This window comes from Fukomys damarensis, unplaced genomic scaffold, assembly GCF_012274545.1.
Source record: "Fukomys damarensis isolate Sample0158 unplaced genomic scaffold, DMR_v1.0_HiC HiC_scaffold_12, whole genome shotgun sequence".
Classification (NCBI taxonomy): Eukaryota; Metazoa; Chordata; class Mammalia; order Rodentia; family Bathyergidae; genus Fukomys; species Fukomys damarensis.
Window position 1 is genome coordinate 48,408,040 of NW_022900924.1, and position 19,497 is coordinate 48,427,536.

At 40.6% G+C, this 19,497-nt stretch overlaps 1 protein-coding gene across 2 annotated transcripts in view; it reads left to right on the top strand.

The window, feature by feature from the left end:
- Positions 1-19,497, top strand: part of P3h2 (prolyl 3-hydroxylase 2) — a 140,034-nt gene that overhangs the window by 36,737 nt on the left and 83,800 nt on the right. The window contains exon 1 of one of the 2 annotated variants that reach the window (XM_010624112.3): positions 7,626-7,752. The exons of the other annotated variant lie outside the window; for it this stretch is intronic. The gene's annotated coding sequence lies outside the window, so the exon portion shown is untranslated. Of the gene's footprint in view, positions 1-7,625; positions 7,753-19,497 lie in introns of those variants that run through there. 2 annotated transcript variants of the gene reach the window in all.

Here is a 19,497-nt window from a genome sequence, read left to right on the forward strand (position 1 = left end):
TGTTATATTATTAGTTATTTGTGTACATTCTTGTACTGTCATAAATATTGCTTTATAATCATTATATTCAAATGCTAAGTTCCTATCACTTCAGATTCATTTCTAGAAATAGAATTACTAGATTACAAACTGTACACACCTGAAGACATTTTACACCTATTGCCAATTGTCTTACAGTAAATTCATGCCTAGAGTCACTGCAGACTCTAGATTGTACTAGAAATGAAAAATGGCTCAATGTGCACAAATATTTTCTAGTTCACATTGTCCTTTAAATTACTTATCACACATACTCAGACCTGACGTTTGATTTACCCAGAACTAATGTAACATAAATACTAGGTACTGGAAAAATATATTTTTTAATCAATCTCCAATCAGTCTTTCTCACTTGCAGTTTTCTCCTTGATTTTGACTTGTGGAAACCTAGAAAATGCATGAATAGCATAGGAAGGTGGTAGTAAAATAGTCTAATAGTGTTTTTTAAAATTCTTGCTTAAATAATGCAATTGTTTTACTTCTATTTTTAATAAAACTATAGCATTAATCAACCAATATTTGTTCATTGATTAGTATAATTCAGGACTAGTGTAGAATTTAATTGGACTTAGGTGTCCCTAAAACTGCAGGGCGGTTTAACCAATTTCCCAGAAATGACCTTATGGAATATTTTAATTTGGTGTTTATTCCCAGTGACAGATTTCTTTTAGGGACTGGCATGCAAAGTTTGTTTATTTTACTTTTTAATACGATATTTCAACTTAATATGGGCTCTTGGAAGGGAATTTATTTCACATTTACACAGTAAACATTTGGATACTGGGTGCAAAAAAAAATCTGTGATAACTAAATCTGTGATAACTAAAATGGTTTTTCTTAGTTCCTCAGTTTCAGTGCAGAAATGCCACCCTGAACGTAGTTGCATTTATTGGGGAAATTGGATACTTTAGATCTGATGGATCTCTCAGAAGCTAGTGGAAAAATGTTTTAGACTCTAGAGTCAGAGCCAACTTTTTCTTACTAAAGTTTCCTCATTTTCTTTGATGTCATTTATTTGCTTTTAAAGCATTGAAACTATCGTGTGCATTCTCTGTGTAGTATGACTATGGTGTGGTGCTCTGTTTTAGTCTGCTTGGAGATGCACATTTGTGAATCAACCAGGAGGTAATGAAGTGAGCACAGTGCTTAAGCATGAAAATTGGAGTCCTAGCAAGAGGCTGGAATTTGAGGCAAATTTGAGGTAATGGAAATTCCCACTTCAAGCAGACAATGTGTTTTTACTAAAGAGAGCTTTATTTTTAAGAGTGCTTATTAATACAGATTGTTTGACTTTAAAAGCTTTTACTGGTAGAAGTGAAAATGGCTGCCTATAGATGTGAAGATCCTTTGTCTGAAAGCTGTCACCCTTTTCATGGACCAGTGGCCACTTTCTCCTTGGCTGTGGTGCTCTTGACTACAGCATTCATAGGGCAATGCTGGAGAAGAAGAGGGGAGACAGTGTGATTAAAAGAAGTCTCAGGCACCCATTCAGGGAGTGCATTCAATTTTTGTGATTTTGGAAGGTAACTGGGTATTCCTAGTACCCAAATGCTAGGCAGGGAAGTTGAGCCAGAAGCCTTCTGGAACCAATTCTGCATTTCTCAATGGGTAAACCTTTCTGAAAGAAGATAGATTAGATTAGAATGCTCTCATCCTATAGCCATAGCTTCTCCTATCTCAACAAGAACAACAACAACGAAGCACCTGTAGATGTGGTCAGTATCAAAAATTTTGAATAGCATTTGGTCTTGTATATGTTCCCTACCCTTCTAAATGATTTCTCCCCATACCAGCAGTTTTCACAGCTCTTGGACTCTTGCCACCAGTATACAAATCTACTCTCATGCGCCTGTCTTAAAACAAATTAGCTACGTTTCACATCACCTTGTTATGATGATTTTAAAAGCTTGTCTGAACTTGCCGTCCCCACCTCTTCTCCCATTTTTTTCCCACATTTCATGTTCGCTGAATTTCCATCTACACCACTGCACTGAAATGTCACTCGTAAAATTCTCTAGTTGTCTGCGCCTCTGTAGAGCCAGTGGCCAATATCTGTTGCCAGCATTCTTGACTTTTCAGCAGCGTTTCCCTCTCATGGCTTTGCGGCTTGGAATCCTTTCTTCTTTAGGAATCCTTTCCTCCACCCTTGCTGGTTTTCCTTCTACTTAACTGACTGCTTTCTTTCCATCTCCGTTGTTGGCTCTTCTTCTACTGGATGTCCGAATGTTGTGCTTCAGGATCTCGTTCCCTGGATACGTTGGTAGAATTTTAACACACAGTGGTGAAGACGAGGAAGACTAGCAAGATGATCAGGTTATAAATTTTACAGAGAATTACTGTTTGGCTGGCGCTTAGGATAGGTGTAGAGAAGTTTACTTATGGAACATGCTTAAAATGTCTAGTGAAATAGATAGTATATACTCTGAATTTAGGTAAAGATTTCCAGGAACTATGAACCTTCAGTCTTTTTCTAGGCCTTAAATTGGTGATATTTCAGCAGTGCCTCTGTGACATTGGTAAACTAGTTAGACCTCATACTAAGCTAACAATTTCATTTGATTTTCAACCCAAATCTTAGCAATGTCCCAGGAGAGAAACAATTAACATCTCATCATAGACTCTCTAGTTTTGGGGGGTATATTTTCTCACAAAGATAATCTAGGGTCTAAGCTATGAAATTAAACCACCTTTTTACTTAATTACCTAAGTATTTAGTGAACTTGCAATGTGGCAAAGACATTGATAGATTAGGCTGTCTTGCTTATATAAGTATACAGAAAATATAATTTTCCATTAAACTCTTGAAAGTGCCACTTAAGAAAACATTTACCCCATTAATACAAAGAAGTTTTCCATAGTTTCTCAGGATATGGGGATGGGATGGCATCCAAGAGTTTAGTTGGTGTTAATAGGAAATTAAATCTTGTATTTTTAATTTTTCTTCTTTTCTTCCTTTTTTTCTTTTTCCTTCCCCCCCTTCTTTACTTTTTGATTTCCTTTTTTGTGTTTTTGATCTTGTTTGCAAAAGTCTTAGAAATTATATTATATAATATAGTAAGTGGAGTTAACTAAATGGGCCTTGCAGTCTCCCATTAGACCCAATAAACTTGTATCGCATCTTAATTGTTCTTTACCAGAAGTCTGTGTGGCACAATACAGCAAGGCTCGCCTGTGTGCCCTGATTCTGTAATATCCTCCTATTACTTTCATTGCCAGGAACTTGGTTGAGATACTTTGTTCATATAGGAAGAGATTTGCAAGATGGTTTTCTCAGTTAACTTTCTTCTGTCTGGGAGACAGTTTAAAGAAGGAGAGATTAAGTTTGGCTCACAGTTTCAGAGGAGTCAGTCCACAGTCAGTTCCAAAGCAGGAACATTAAAATGAAAGGGCGTGGCAGAAGAAAACTGTTTAGTTGATGGTGCCTGGGGAACAACTGCAGAGAGGAAGGATCTAAGGGAAAATACACGACTGCAGTCACCCCTCCATGACCCACCTAGACACGTACAGAATGTGCTTTTCTTAAATGGCTAGGTGTTTCTTAATCTAATCACACTGACATATTAGGATTAATGGACACAGCTATTAAGGCTCAAATTTTATCTTGTTCAAATGTGAACATCTTCGTCTCTTTAAGTTTGTACACTTGAGTCCATCTTCTCAAAGACGACTGAGGTTATGCAAGTGTTTGTTCTCCACCTGTCCCTGGTGCCTCCGGGAGTACCTATGACACCAGAGTCTCAATGGAAACATTGCATAAATACAGGTGTGCATGCACAGAGACTGGAAATGTGTAAGAGGTGTTAATTGTATTTATATCAAGTTGTGAACTAGCCCCCTCTTGGTCCTGTCAATCCCACTGACTTAATCCTGGTACCCTAATGAGATTTACCGTACACAGCAGCAGTTAGCCTGGCCGCTCCAGCCCAACCTTGTCACTGACTCCTTCCCCAAGATTTACCAAACTGTGTTCCTGAATTTTATTATTAAGAACACTCTAAAGTTATTTAGATTTTCATTTCTATTTAAGGCTGAATTACATTTAAATGTAGTAGATTTGAAGCTAAATATATCCACACTCATCATGAAAGAAGAATGGAAGATCCTCAAATTCCTTATTTGCAGAAAATACGAAATGAGCTGCTCTCTCGGAAACCTCTACTTTTGTCCTCCTAATCCTCATCCCACAGATCCAGAGGCTTTCCAGAGGTCGCCACATGCACTGTACTCACTCCAAGAACTGAGGAGCGACAGACACCTTTCCATGTCACAGAATGTGAGGAGTGGATTTTTGTTTCTGTTTTTGAGCACTAGTTTTACAGTCTTTCAAAAAGCCCATACCTGGTATTCAATAGCACATTTAGCGTGCAAGGAAAGCCTTTCCAACTTAAACATGCAAAACAGAGGTCTGGAATCAACTATAGAAGTGGCTTTTCAAGACAGCTTTGAAGCCAAGAGGTTTCTGGGGATGGTTATCCTACTTAAAAGATCATTAATATGTCCCTAATACAATAGCCAAATGTGTTCAACAGAGCAGAAATTCAGCAAATGCCTCTGTCTCAGGAACATTTGCTTTAGCTTTTGGCCTCCTGAGAGGTAGAATGCTCTGCTCAGGCATAGAAATGATTAATCCTGTCTTCATGTTGGACTGTTGAGTTTAAATTTTAAAACTACAGCTTGTGCTATCTGCACATTATCACTGACTAACTCAAAGCAGCCTGTCCTTTAGCCGCATGTCACCAGTGGTATGCTTTCTGGGGATTATGAAGCAATTTATCGAGGTAGAAATACTGATCTTTTTTTTTTTTTTGGTACTGGGGATTGAACTTGGGTCTTGGAGCTTGCAAGGCAGGCCACCTAACTGCTGAGCTAAATCCCTGGCCCTAGAAATACCTATCTTAAACTGAAACACCTCAGAAGTCATTTGGGGGAAATAGGGTTTGGGCTCAGCCACACTGATTTCACAGAAGAAAATCTTGACATAACCTTTTTTTTTTTAAAGTAAAAATCTTGATAGTGGAGGCTCAAAAGTAAACAGAGACTGAGTTGCTCATTAGGATTGCTTATGGCTCCCATCTACTCTTCACCTGTACATACCTCCTCTCAAATCTAGAATCATGGCTTTTAGTCATTATGCCAGGCTCTTGCTCTCTGTGTTACTTTTCTTTTGCTGAGACAAAATACCCAACACCCAACGTTAAAGAGGAAAGGGTTTATGTAGCTCACAGTGTGTAGAGATTTCAGTCCACAACTGGCTGGCTCCAAGGCACGGTGGTGCGTGGCTGAGGGGCATCGTGGGAGAAACAGTTCAGGGCACCCACACATTAGCAAAAACAAGGGGCCTTAGAAGCTTTTTTCTGTCCCTTTGATACTCTGTCTAAGCTGCTGGAATTAGGGGGTTGCCAAACCCCCTGATTTAGGAATCACACACCCTTAATCCCAGCATTGCACCATGAATCAGTCACCCAGTCACCTCTGACAAAGATTGCATGACACTTTGCAGGGTGGAGGAAACTAGACCCTAGCTCGTAACACTTGCCAGTTGAATACTTGTGGTTGGGCTGTGACAGCTGCAGATATGGGAGATTGTATGGATGGAGGAAAAAACACACACTGAAGGAAGGTACTGTTTTTAGACCCATTTTACAGATGATGAAAACCAGGACACAGAGAGATAAAGTAAATTGCCCAAGATTGTATAGCAAGAAAAGAGAAAAGCTGAGACACCAACACAGAAGTTCATTTTGCTCTTAAAATGCAATCTGAGCTAGACACAGTGGCACACACCTGTAGTCTCAGCTTCTCAGAGGCCAAAACGGGAGGACTGGGAGGTTGAAGCTAGCTTTGGCAGCATAGTGATAATCTGTTTCTTGTAAAAGAAAAAGGAACGCCAGTAAAATCAAATGCAACACTCAACATTTTAACACTGCCACGTTATTAATAATCAGTCAGTAGTCTCTGCAAACCCATTAAGCCCATGGCGTACAAGTTGAGATGTTCTACCCTTGGTGTGTAGTAATGTAGGTGGCAACAGTTTTCCCTTACGAGAGAGCAAGCAATTATTCATCATAGTTTTGTTAAATAGGGTTATTCTAGGCAACTCGTTTTGGGACTAGAGAAGTTCAACAACCTGCGTTTGCTTTGACGATCATGTCAGAAGGTGCTGTGTCGCACACATCTGCGTGTGGCAGAGGGCAGAGAACTGGGAAGTGCCAAGGGGCGCTGTGCAGCTCAGACCTTAGTGCTGAGGCAGAGGGGTTTGCACCCAGGAACAAAGGGAAGGTGTTTCAGTTGATTGTGAAGGCAGTGCGGCATGTGAACACAGGTGACCAAAAAAAAAATCACTGTTGTAAGGGATAATAAGAGGCCTGACTGTGTTTGGGGGAAGTTTTAGAGGAGAGGATATAATTTCCTTTGTCAACTGTTGAGGGCTACAGGTAAATTGAGACTGGAAAAGTGCATTGGCATACCAAAGAGGTCCTGGAGAAAGAAAATGCGTTTCATTTTTGAGTACCTCTTATATGCCAGACACATCACATGCATTTTCTCATGTAATTTTCACAACCACAAATAGTTGTTTTGTTTTGTTTTCTACCAATGAGAAAAATAAGCCTGGATAGATGGAGTGGCTTTCCCAGGGTTGGTCAGGTGCCAGGATTTGACCCGGGCTTGCCTGGATCCTGGGACACTTCTTTCCATTCTATTGTAATTTCTTTTTTTCTTTTTTCTGAAAGTAAGAAGGAACCATTATGATTTCTTAAGACTAGAGTATCCAATAGTTAACATTAGTTTGACTAATATTTAGAAAGAGGCAGGAGCAAAAGAATACAGTGACTTAAACTGGGTATTACAGAGAATGGAGATTAGAAAAAGCATGACACTGTGGAATTAGACGCTTCAAGTTTAGTCTTGTTTAGATTTTGCACGCGCATAGCACAAACTGGGCGACCTATTTCTGTCTCTGAATTCTGTGATCAATACTACATTCCCATTATCCTGCCTTTGGTCTTTATAATTCCTGGCCTTTCCCTTAATTTTTATGAGGGTTATCCTGCCTTAATTTTTTATGAGGGTTTCACATTAAGTATACAGAACCATATTGCATGAAATTAAACTTATTCATAAGTTCCTAGCATCAGCCTTTCAATGAAATGTGTGATGTTAATGGCTGTGATCACTCCCTCAGTTGAGATTAGTACACAGGAAGTTCCCAAACACAGCATATAATGTAAATGCTATCCTGAAGCCCAGAGCAAAGAAACTTGAAGAGGGCTTCTCAGGCAACAGTAGGGGAAATAAGAAGGAGGAGTATGGAAAGAAGGCATTTTAATTTTGCTTCAAACCTAGCTTGACTTCGCTTTGTGGCTGTCTTGTGGTTAGAAACAGTGGTGTTGCCTGTCTGGGGCCCTAAACTTGGGAACTGAAGCAAGCTGTTAGGCCCCAAGAGTGATCAGCGTAAAACAAACCATGTAATTGGCCCGTACTCACCCACTGATGAAACAGCAGAACAGAATAGTACCAAACTACCATGTGATGTAGCTCATCCCTTAGGAGTAGACTTCGTCTGAAGAAATAGAGGTCAGAGTCTAACCTGGACTGTGGTGACTGAGACACAGTGAATCTCAAAACAAGACAAGTAATGACTTGACAGAAAGCACTGAGAACATCCTTTCAAAATGGAATTGGAATTCAGTCAGCTGAGAAGGAAATGCTTCCGTGAGTCACTATTTAAAATATCCAGGAAATTTTTCACTGTTCTTCTAACTCAAATTTGGCGTTCATCGTTTCGCTAATTCCCATGAAATTAACATGTGAACTTGAACAGATTTTGTGTTCACTTGTAACCTTTAGGAACTTGGCAACTTTGTCTGCTGAATGAACTGCCAAGTTAGGTATGAGCTTCCTTATAAATTCTGAAGCCCAATCTTAAAATAGATTTGCTGGATTCAGATGGACATTTCATTAGTAGTGGCATATACTCTTTCTTTCTTTCTTTCTTTCTTTCTTTCTTTCTTTCTTTCTTTCTTTCTTTCTTTCTTTCTTTCTTTCTTTCTTTCTTTCTTTCTTTCTTTCTTTCTTTCTTTCTTTCTTTCATTCTGGTACCAGTGATCGAACTCTGGTCCTTGTGCTTGTGAGGCAGGCAGTGGAACCACTGAGCTAAATCCCCAGCCTCTATACGGTATTTTTCTAGGGTCACTTATTTCCCTTAACCTGCCAGCATTTTAGATACCTCAGAGTAGTGAATTTCAATAAATAAAGTGCTCCCAAAGGCTGGTACAGGAAAAACATTTCCAGCTATTTATTGGAAACCTAGGTATTTTTCAAACATTAGGTTAGCCTCAAGCAAAATGTTTAAAACTGTTAAGTTTAAGTGACTTACATAAAGGTTTGTTTCAGAATGAACTCCTTGATTCTGACTAGAGCCTTAAAATCTCATCCATTCAAGTTTTATCTGAATTTCTTCCTCATCGACCTGTGCTCCTTGGAAAAATTCCTTTTCTTTTTTCCTCCTACAATTGAGATTATTCTTGTTAGAGTTTCCCAGTGAAACTCATATGGAATCGTGACCGTGCCCATTGGCCTTGTCAAATTTCAGGTTAAGAGCGGGAATCCTTACTTCCACAGTATGCAAAATGAGAAGCCAGTTGATGATATGTGAACAGAAACATGCTATGAAAGGATTGTAGTTAAGGTTCCTACAGAGCATTAAAATTCACTTTTTTTTTCCTGGTCCTTTAGCTGGCTTGCAGTTCAGTATCCTATCCTACAGACGCTACCAGGATGAGGACGTTGGTATTAGTGGAAAATGTGGCAAGTGTGGTTAAAACTGCAAAGAGCCAGTGAATAGAGGTGAATATCTCTAGAAGTTGTGGAGTGCATTCAAATGAGGGACGACATAATAATGACTAGGAAAACGTCATTTTTTCCAGTTCTTGTGGTTCATAGCTTTCTCGTTACCTTGATCTGTTCTTCTTTCCACATGACACTATGGTTGGAGACACAGAAAGGAAAGGACCTCCGTGACTAAAACCAATGACCAATCCAATTTTCCACGCTCCAGTGTTGGATGACATGACTTGCTTTTGAGGCTGCCTGGTGCAGCTGCACTGGGAGTTTCTCACTAAGGGAGTCTGTCTTCCTAGAATATGTTTGCCAGACACATAGGGAGCACCTCTGTGTGTACCAGCTGTGTAGAAGTGTGGACTGTACAGAGACCTGTGGCTCCAGGGCCTCGTAATCAGGGCCTGAGATAGATCTGAAGACATCAGTATGCTACTGTGGCACAGGTCGGGGGATAATAGAGGCGTGCCACGAGGCCACAGAAATACAGGGTCGGGAGCCACTGTAGCCTTGCCAGGGGCCACAAAGCTGGCTGCTGCCTGTTTGACCTTGCTTGTGCTTCGTTACGCAGCCCCTGGCCTCTGGAAATCCCAGGTTGGGAGATAAGAAATGAATGCCAATTAAGGGATCCACACGAAATCCTAGGCGGCAGAAAGCAATCCAAAAAGGTCTTTATAAAAGCAGGCCTGTGACACTCTGTGAGCACGGTTGGTAGCCAATAAAAGTGCCCCGTTTTCCCAGTCTGTTAAACTACAAGGGCAACAGCAGAAGAAAGAAGCTGGATTGTGTCACTGTAAAGACTCTCCGGCGAAAGTCAGTTGTTTTCTCCCTGAACCAAATCGAGCCTTTGTTCAGTGAGGTTCATTTGGTTGTGTGCCTTCTCTGGTCTCTTCCCAGCACCCTTGTATTATCGGAGACAGAGCACTGTGACATCTGCACAGGGTTAAAATAACAGCAGTAGCTCAAGTGAAGGTTAGGTTGAGGTTTGCTGACTCTTTCTATCCTCCCAGTCACTTGCCCTCTGCTTCAGCAAAGCAGGGGGGCGCGTTCTACCCTCAGATTCCAGCACACTGCTGAGCCTGTCCAGGCAGTTAAGTCCCTTTTCCTCTCTGAGGCCAGTGTAAACCTTTCACCCTTTCCCGTCCTCCTTCATCTTTCTCTTTGCCCCTCACTTCCCTTCTGTAGCCAAGTTGTTTTTAGCATTCCTGGGACCATTCACTCCCCATTCCAGCTCAGAACCTTGACCCGTAATTTGAAATTCAAAGTTTGGCTCTTGTCATTCCTGTGGCTCTTTCACTAATTTAGGGAGAACGGGGAAGGATGCAGTACCCATTGTCTTCACTGTGAAGTTAAGAGATGATTCTTGAAAAATGGAGTAAATGCTACTGGCTAGTACACAGGAGGCTATCGCTTTTCCCTGTCCTCTTGGAAAGGGACAACTTCAACAAGTCAGGTACCAGGCCTGGACTGAAATCTATGTACGAAGCATTTCTTTGCCTTTTACTGGAGAGGGAGTAAGAAGGAGAGGAATTTCTGTCTGCTTTTTCGTTCTGCCTCAGCTGCTGTTTTTAATGCCCTTGTTTTCCAAAACTAGATCCAAAGTCCATTCCTCATTTTTATCTGTTTCAGGTTGAGGGCAAATTGCATTCCTGCAGAGAATGACAGGAGCAGAGGGGAGGCGGGATGGGAGCTTCCAGAAGGTGACCCTCCTCCAGCTTCCTGACATTCAGAAAGTATGCTGTGACTTTGGATGCTTTTCTTATTCTTTCCTCTCTTTCTTCAGACCCTTTTTTAATGGAATAATGCTATTAGCAGCTACAGTTTGGATTTTTACTGAAATTTAGCAGAATTTAAACCTTCCTTCTTCTACAAGAGGGTCCTGTGAGATGGGGCTAGGCAACTCCATCTTGGCAGCTATATCTTGAAAATTCTTTATTTTCTACGATGTCCATACTTTTGTCCCCAGTAGCCACCCATAGGAAAGCCCTAGAGGACGGAGGACCGGTATGTGGTATGGTGATACAGGAATCCCTTCCAGGTAACCAGAAAGGAGAAGATCCCAGGTGGGAGGGAAGCCTTAGGAATGGTTGTGAGAGGCACAAGGTCGTTTGTCCCAGGACCAACTAGGAATCGGAACCACAGGGCTCAGCCAAGTTCTGAAACTTAATTTCCCATAGTTCTTACTCCTAGCCCTAGTACCCTGTGCTTATCAAATGTCCCCTGCACAGAAATCACGAGTGCTGCTTTGATAAAATGTAGTTTTATTTATTGGGTCTGGGCTGGAGTATCAGCTTCACATTTCTAAAAAGTTCCCCAAGTGATACTTTTGTATGTAGTTTGAGAGTTAGACTTTAAGTAGCAAGACTAAACCACTCTTCATTTTTTTTCAAAGGAAACCAGATATTTAAAGTTAATCCTTCCAAATTTTTCAAAATTGATTTATGGGCATTGCAGACATCCTCCTTTAAATTCCCTCTCTCTCTCCTCCTCTTCCCCCTCCTCATAGTTGGCAGCTGCTTCGTCCTCAGTCCTCTCTGCTATAACTGGATCTGGGTTTATCCTGGGATGAGGTCACATTTTCCAGAAACGTGTTTCTAGTCTCTGTTAGAGGGAGCATCTGTCTGAACAATTGAGACCTGGGAAGTGTGTCCTTCATGAGAGAATTGAGTCTGGCCACAGCTCAGATTTGAGGACCTTTTCCAGGCAGAGGAAGTGAGGAGGTGGAAACAGCATGGGTGCTTTTCCCATCCTGTCTGCTGGGCTTACAGAAACAGGCTGTGTGCCAAGGTGTCTAAAGCATCTCAGGGAACTGCTGCTAGGAACATGTCTCTCTTGTTTCTGTTGGTACCTACAAGCCTAGTTAGAGTTTAAAACTGTTGAGGAAGAGATAGATTGACCACATTATTACCTGTGACTTCTTCAAATCATGCCTCCTTATACATAAGGCTATTTAGGAAGACTCCCAATATCAGGCATCCTGAGTAAAAGGAAAATATTTGAGCTTTCTCCAAAGTCAATTAAAAAGAATCTACTAAAAGGTCTACTTTAAAACTGTATCACTAACAAAGAATGTTTACTGAGCACCTACTGCATGAACCTATGTTGGGAATACAGCAGTGAATTAAAAAGGAGTAGTTGCTACCCTCAGGGAGCTCTAGTTGTTTCAGTCTTCTTGGGCTGCCATAACAAAATACCACAGACATTTCTTTCTTACAGGTATAGGAAGCTAGGGATTTCCAGTGGGTTTTGTTTCTGATGATCACTTTCTTCTTGGCTGACAAAACCTTTTTCTAAATGGCCTTTCCTTGGTACACATCCACAGAGGTGGGGGAAGAGGGAGAAGAGACAGCCCTCTTGTGTGCCTTCTACAGAACTACTAATCCTGTACTGTCGAGGCTCTACTCTTATGACATCACTTAGGCAGATTACTACCTCCAAATAGAGCCACACTGAAGTGAGGGCTTTCAAGGTAAGGGTTTCTGTGAGTTTAAGGAAGTGACAGAGTACAAACATCCAGTTCGTAACAAGGAAACACACATAAAACCCAATCTTAAAGTACGCTCTGTGCTATGGATGGAAAGTCAGATGCTTCTCTTAAAGGTGTTTTGCATGTGATTGCTTTCTAAAGACTGCTTTTTATTGTCCACCAAAAATAGAAATAAGCAGAGCCAGGAGAATACGATTCAGAAGTATGTTGTGTTCTTTCTTGGGGCCCTGTTTGATTCGTATTTGCCTCACCACCCACACAGTAATCTCTTACTTCCTTAAAGAGAGTATGATGGTTTTGTGAAATATAACTATGACCGTGGCCTGACTCTTGAAATGTAATTACTAGATGCCTGACATATCTAAGTATTGGGCCTTTTGGTATTCAGTGAAACTAAAGAAAGGGAAAAAATTAGTGCTTTGTGTCTGACAAGAGTTCCTTTCCCAGAATAACATTTACACTTTGTTTTATCATCTAAAGGTTTTGGGGACTATGAATCCCAAGGCTTTTTGGTGTGGTTGTTATAAGTAAATAAGGGAAAAATACGCTAATGTGAATTTCAATTTTTTAAACTGATTTTTACAAGTTAAGTATAATGTGATCACAGCTGAAGAAACTTCAGTGGAATAAAATCAATTTGGAAAATTTTCAGAAGGTTTTAACCCAAACCAAGACAAACTTGGATGGGTCAGAGAGTGAGAATCTTGAACAAGGAATCAATCTTACATTATATGCACATGGTTATCATTCTTAGATATGAAATGTACTATTAAAGCCTGTTTATGAGTATAAAGTCAGTGCTCTTCTTAATGAGTCACCCATAATGTACACCCTTGTTTCTTTTGGGAAAGTTGACTGAGTTTCATGAATGATCAAGGACTCTCCCTCCCACAGAGAACAAGACAGGTATCTAATCACTGAGGGGCTACAGGAGGGCTGGTGAAGTTGGAAGTTGACATTCTCATTGCACTTATTGTAGAATGATTCTCAGAGAATCATGTACATTTGGGGATAACATTTTAAGATACATATTAAACAGTGATCCCAAATGGAGAGGATGTCAAAGGGACATAAAGTCCCATCATGTCAAGAGAAAGGAATAGTGAACTTAGTCCATTTGGTACAATACTGGGAACTCCGGGAGAGGATCCTAATTTCCTGCTTGGCATTACAATGCAAGGTGAGAAGAAAGACTTAGATTCGGAAGTAATGTGAAATGGGAAGCTGGAATGGTCAGAGCTGAGAAGCTAAGACCCTGAATAGCCAGAACCGCTGATATTCATTGGTTATACAGACGTGTTAAATTGGACGGAGGGGACTCCATGTGGTTGCTAGGGATAAATCACTAATGCAGGCAAGGCTTGTAAAAGATTAGACAAAGCATTCTTTTGGGAAGAACAGGCTAGATATAGGTTGTGGTTAACGATTAACTTTGCTTTTTTTTTTTTTTTTTGGTACCAGGGATTGAACTCGGGTCCTTGCACTTGCAAGGCAGGCCACTGAACCGCTGAGCTAAATCCCTGGCCCTAACTTTGCTTTTTATCAGTCAAGGAGATTTCAATTTTGGGAGTGGAATTTGGGTGCAAGTCACTCTGACCTTGGCTGCCATGTTATCTCATATCAAGGCCCACAGCCTCATGGACCTTTTCTCTGTCCTCTGCTGTGGCCATGGATGGAACTGATCCGTGCACCATCTTCAGTGGTCCTGTGAGTCATGTAAGCTTCGGTCAGACTCATTTTTTTGAAACAAGCATATTGTGGAGTTAAGTCTTTACAGCCTGCACTGCTTACAGCCTGTTTGGGGCATAACCAACTGGGCAGTCTCCTGCAGTACAACCCATCATACAGGGAGAAGAGGGGAGCTGGACTCAGTGCCTATGAGCATCCTCAGGTGACTGATGGCAGGCAGGTGGCCCCTCATGAGTGGCTGACTATAAAGCTGGACTAATAGGTAAAAAAATCAGAATCAGTGATAGATATCACATCTTGTGAGACAGGGCTTCAGAGCATTTAGAATTTTCCACAGATGACTGGGCTTCCTGAAGTAGGGGACAGAGTGATGTCGGCATCTCTCTAAAGATCTAATCAAAGCTTGATGACTGAGTGAGGTTGTTTTACATGACAGGGAAGATTCTAGTACCAAAAACCCTCAGCTATAAGCCTCAGAGTGTCTCTCCCAATGCTGAAGTAGCAGGATCTTTTTTCCCCGCCCTTTACAATGATAGGGCATAGGTGGGTGTTGCTTTTGATGTGCTCAGTCTGAACTGTGGGTGATGTCTTCACCAGACCTTCAAGAGTCCAGGCCAGTCCACCTGCAGATCAGTCAGGACACATATCCTCAAGACCATGATAGTCTTTTAAGTGCCATAATTATGCTAGCCAAATTATTTCATTGCTTAAATTGTTTTATGGTGATAAAATAGGCATGTAGTAAGGAAACCGTGGGTGGGAGTTGGAGCTCTGTGTTGGCACTATTTCAGTGACCTCACTGTTGCATGAGTGGTCATGGAGTGTAATGCACTGCAGTGACTAAGAACACGAGAATACAGTCCAGTATAGTGCAGCATACAAGATCGGCTGATTTTAACCAACGTACCAGGGCAACCGATGGAAAAAGAGTAACATTTTCAGCAGTGGTGATGAGAACGTTGAAAAGTCATTTTCCAAGGAAAAGAAAACCTCAGTCTTTATTTCACATCATATAAGGATCAGCTCAGATGAGTTTAGGCTCGTGTATAAGGAGCTGTAATTGTAGAACTTTTACAAGGAAACTGGAAAACAGTCTCCGTAACTTTAGATTTGCTTCTGATTTTCAAGCAGCCAGAAAGAAACAAGGTAGAAAAGAGAAAAAAAAATCAACAAACTGTACCCCATTAAGATTAAAAATGGTTGCTCTTCAAAAGGATCGCCGTGTGCTGGGAGAAATTATTTGCAATCTGTATACTTGGCAAATGACATGTATCTAGAATTTTGAACAAGCGTTGCACTAAAAGGTGATAAACAGCACATAAGTACATGAAAAGATACTTGTGATCATTAGAGAAAAAGACGTGTGAATGTTTTGGGAAACTTTATTAGTAATAACTAAAAACTAGAAATAAATATTTGTCAACAAGCATATAACAAAAGGAACTGTGCTCTTGCTATGGGATGGAGCACTACTCAGCAGTCATAAAAGAATAGACACTCATAGGTGTTCCTTCATGGCCGAATCACAAACCTTTTTTTTTTCTTCCTGACTGAAAGAAGCCAGACAAAAATATATATGCTGCATGATTCTTGGATATAGAAGTTTAAAACATTTCAAAATAACTTTAAAAAGAGAAGTGTTTGTGGTTTTTCTCAGATTGAACCAGAAGCGAGGCATTAAAGAAAGGACAAATGGAAACTTTCCAGAGGAAGAGAAATATTCTTTAACCTCATCGTGATATGCATTAATGAGTGAACTCATTGTGTCAGAAATAGCCATTATATTTAAACAGGTACAGTTTGTTGGTCACCTGTTATTACACAGTAAAGATACACCCACAATATGCAGATCTGTGTATATGTATGTATATATACACATACATATATGCATACCATATGTACATACACTTATATACACATGGACACGGCCAGATGTTCCTAGGCAAGTTAATTACTTTTCTGCCTTCAGTTGGTGTTTGCACAAATTGGAAATTTAATAACACTTAATAGAGAACAGTACTGCCGAGAACAGAGCAAACTGTCATCCATGTTAGCTAAAGTTATTATCCTCCGCAATGATTTTTTAAAAAAAACCTTATCTGTTTATTATACTTCTTTTTCTTCCTTTCTTGTATCTAATTCCAGAAAAGAGACACTGTTCCTCCAAGAACTACTTTCTAGCCTTGTATTGCCAGGTTGTGTTTAGAAGGTCTGATGCCCCTGGAGGGGTAGCTGGGGTGAGGGGGTGAAGAGGCCTCGGAAATGCCATTCCCAGGCTGGGGAGGGGAATTCCCTGTGCTCGGAAAATTTTCATTCTCCACAGCTGAACTGTGCATCCCTCAGCATTTCTGCTTTGAAAGCCCTTTCTTAGGGGGAGTCTGACCCAGCTGCAAGAATTCACTGTGGGCTGAAATCTGGCAGATTAGAGTTTAGGGAGGAAAGTGATCTGAAAATGTATTTGTTCTTAAAATGACAAACAAGTATTGCAAGTTTCCCTTATTTCCTGTTGTCCAGTTACATTCTTGCAATATTTACAAATCAGTTACAAGATACATAAATTTGCCAAAATGCAGGTTTCCTTTGCTTCTTTTAAGTTTTTCAAAGAAAATAAATGAGTCACTTTTAAAAATAAGCTCTTCTGTAAGTAAAATATTGCTGTTGCTAGTATAGCTACAAGATTAATCTTATTATGTCCATTTTGCAGGTTAGAAAACTAAGGCTTGGTAAGATTACATGACATGCCTAAGTCGCAATATTACTTTGGTGGGTAGTGGGTTTCATTAAACTCAATCAGTTTGACCTCGGCCTACTGTCTTAACCGTTATGTGATGGTGTCTCAAATGAGGGAATATCAGGCCTGGAGAGAGACATTTACTCTTTCCACAGTCATTTTACAGTGCATCTGGCACGTCAAAAAGTCACCGCAGAGAAAGGAACTACGTGAGCAGTAACCCACGTCACAGTAGTGTTTAGCTGGCCTGGGGGGCCAGAGAGAAAGCACCCTGTGGTTTGCACTGCCACAAGCAGGTGGAAGAAAACCAGCAAACAACTCTGTGTTCTGACTTGTTCTTCGATCAGAGGAGCTTGGTGGTGCAGAAAGTTGCATGAGTCGTTTCACCCTTTGCATAGTGAATTGTGTCATTGGAGCAGATTCGTAAAATCCTATATCTATTTTTTTTTTTTATAGAGAACAAGAAGAAGTCTTGTGGGGCGCTGTTGTCTGTCACATCTGCTGTGCTTTTACCTCCCATCTCCTCCCTCATTCAAAGTGAGAGCCCAGCCCAGCTGCTGTGCCTCTTTCCTTCCGATCTGGGGGATCTGTACCCAGGGTCAGTGCAGTCACGTTCCTGCAAGACTGATGACAGATCTAATTGGGAGGTGTGCCATTAATAGCCACACTTTGAATAAATAAGAACTGCATTTTGTATCACGGCGACTTTTTTTTTTTTTTTTTTTTTTTTTTGAGATAAAGTCTCACTATGAAGTTCGAGCTGGCCTTGGACTCACTATGGCCTCACACCTGTGGCAATCCTCCTGCCTCAGCCTCCTGAGTGCTGGGATTATAGGCGTGCGCCCCCACACCTGGCTGTGCATCATGGTGAGATCAAGCTACCTGAGTCTGCAGATGAGGAAATCGCTGCATATTAATATCTTAAATCAGGAAGGCATTTGACAGTGTATTTTACTATATTTTGGTATTGATGATCAGGTAGAAAAATGTTTTCTGATCAATATTACATGGATTTATAACTGCTTGAAAAGCATTTGCCTGGTATCAAATAATGAATTACTGTTGAGCTAGAAGAATTGTATACTATACATTCTCTTCAAAGGGTAAAATTTGTGTGAAACTAAAGTAACTTTATAGGAGACAGTGACTGAGAAAAGAACTTTATCCTAAAGTAGAACCTCCATGAGGAAGCATAATTAAAATGTGGGCTTGCATTCCCCTATTGTTCTTCTAAAAACTCATAGTAATGGTAGATAATTGACTTAGCTATTGTATTGTGTTCTTTTTCAAAAAATGGGGTCTCTTTAAGTAGCCTAGGCTGGCTTTGAACTTGAGATCCTCCTGCCTCGGCATCCTGAGTGTTGGGATTGTAAGACAGTGTCAGCATGATCAGCACAGCAGTGATTCCTGTGAAGACTCAAAAGCTATCTAAGATTGCATCTGTAAGAGCTTATCTGGTTTCTCTGCATTCTGGGTTGCATTTCCTGAGACTGACAGGGTGGTAATTTTTGATTTGTCATATTCATTTAAGAACTGCATGGAAGGTTTTGTAGGAATATGCTTGTTGCTTCCAAATACCTGAAAAGTTATCACAAGAAAAAAAAAAGGATTACAGTATGATTGATTTTGTTTTTCCAAGGTGAAAATATTAGGAGCAGTGACGAAAGGTGTAGAGAGTAGATTGTGGTTCCATGTAAAAAAAAAATTACATTTGGCCTGAAATCTTTCGTAGGACACATTGTACTCTTCTGCAAAATAGTGATTTTCTTCACAAAGAGAAAATTTAATCGGAGATGGCACAAACAAGTTATTTGTTCAGATTACTGTTTCTCATTGCATAGCCAACCTTCCAAGACAGTCTGCAGGACTTACAGAGTCAACCAGCTTCAGGAGACACAGAGCTTCTTTTCCTCATGAATATTCAGAGCATGCATCAGCATATGAGATGCTGAAAGTGCCACAGTAAAGAAACTGGGTTAAATTAGTCTAATCCAGCACTTTCTAATTTTATCCTTTAGAGTCCAGGAGTTTTCTACATATCATGAAACAGATATGCCTCAGACATGTAGTGGAAAATATATGAAGTGAACCAGGTGCATTTGGTGTGCCATTTACTGCAAATGTCTGAACACATTCCTGTAAATGCACACACACATACACAATACACTGTGTGTGTGTGTGTGTGTGCGTGTGTGCAGCAGACTGTGTTTATCAAGGCTCCTGTGTGTATGGCTGACAGTTTTGAAAGAGTTTCCTAAAGGAATTATGCATTGATATCCTGATGAATAAGTAATGATTCAAGAATTTTAACTTCCTAAAAAAAACCATAATCTTCAACTTTTCCTCAGAGCCTCTTGAAAACCGACTCTGTTCACTCCCCACCAACAACCACTCAGCAACAGAGAGGAAGGCTGTAACCCCCGTAACTATTTTTTCCATCTTCTTCCCCCCGCCCTTCCTCTGACATGTAGGCAAACAGCCAGTTTCTTGGAAGTGCTGCAGGAGGGCAGAAGGGCCTATGAACGAGTACAGGGCAATGGTTGAAGCACATCTTAAACATCTGGTTTTATTTATCTGTAAGCACCATGCAGAGGACTTAAGTAATGTGACTTAAAAATAACCATGTGTGTATTGAAACATTAGGTAGTTCCTCGTGTGTGTGTGTGTGTGTGTGTGTGTGTGTGTGTGTGTGTGTGTGTGTGTGTGTGTGTGT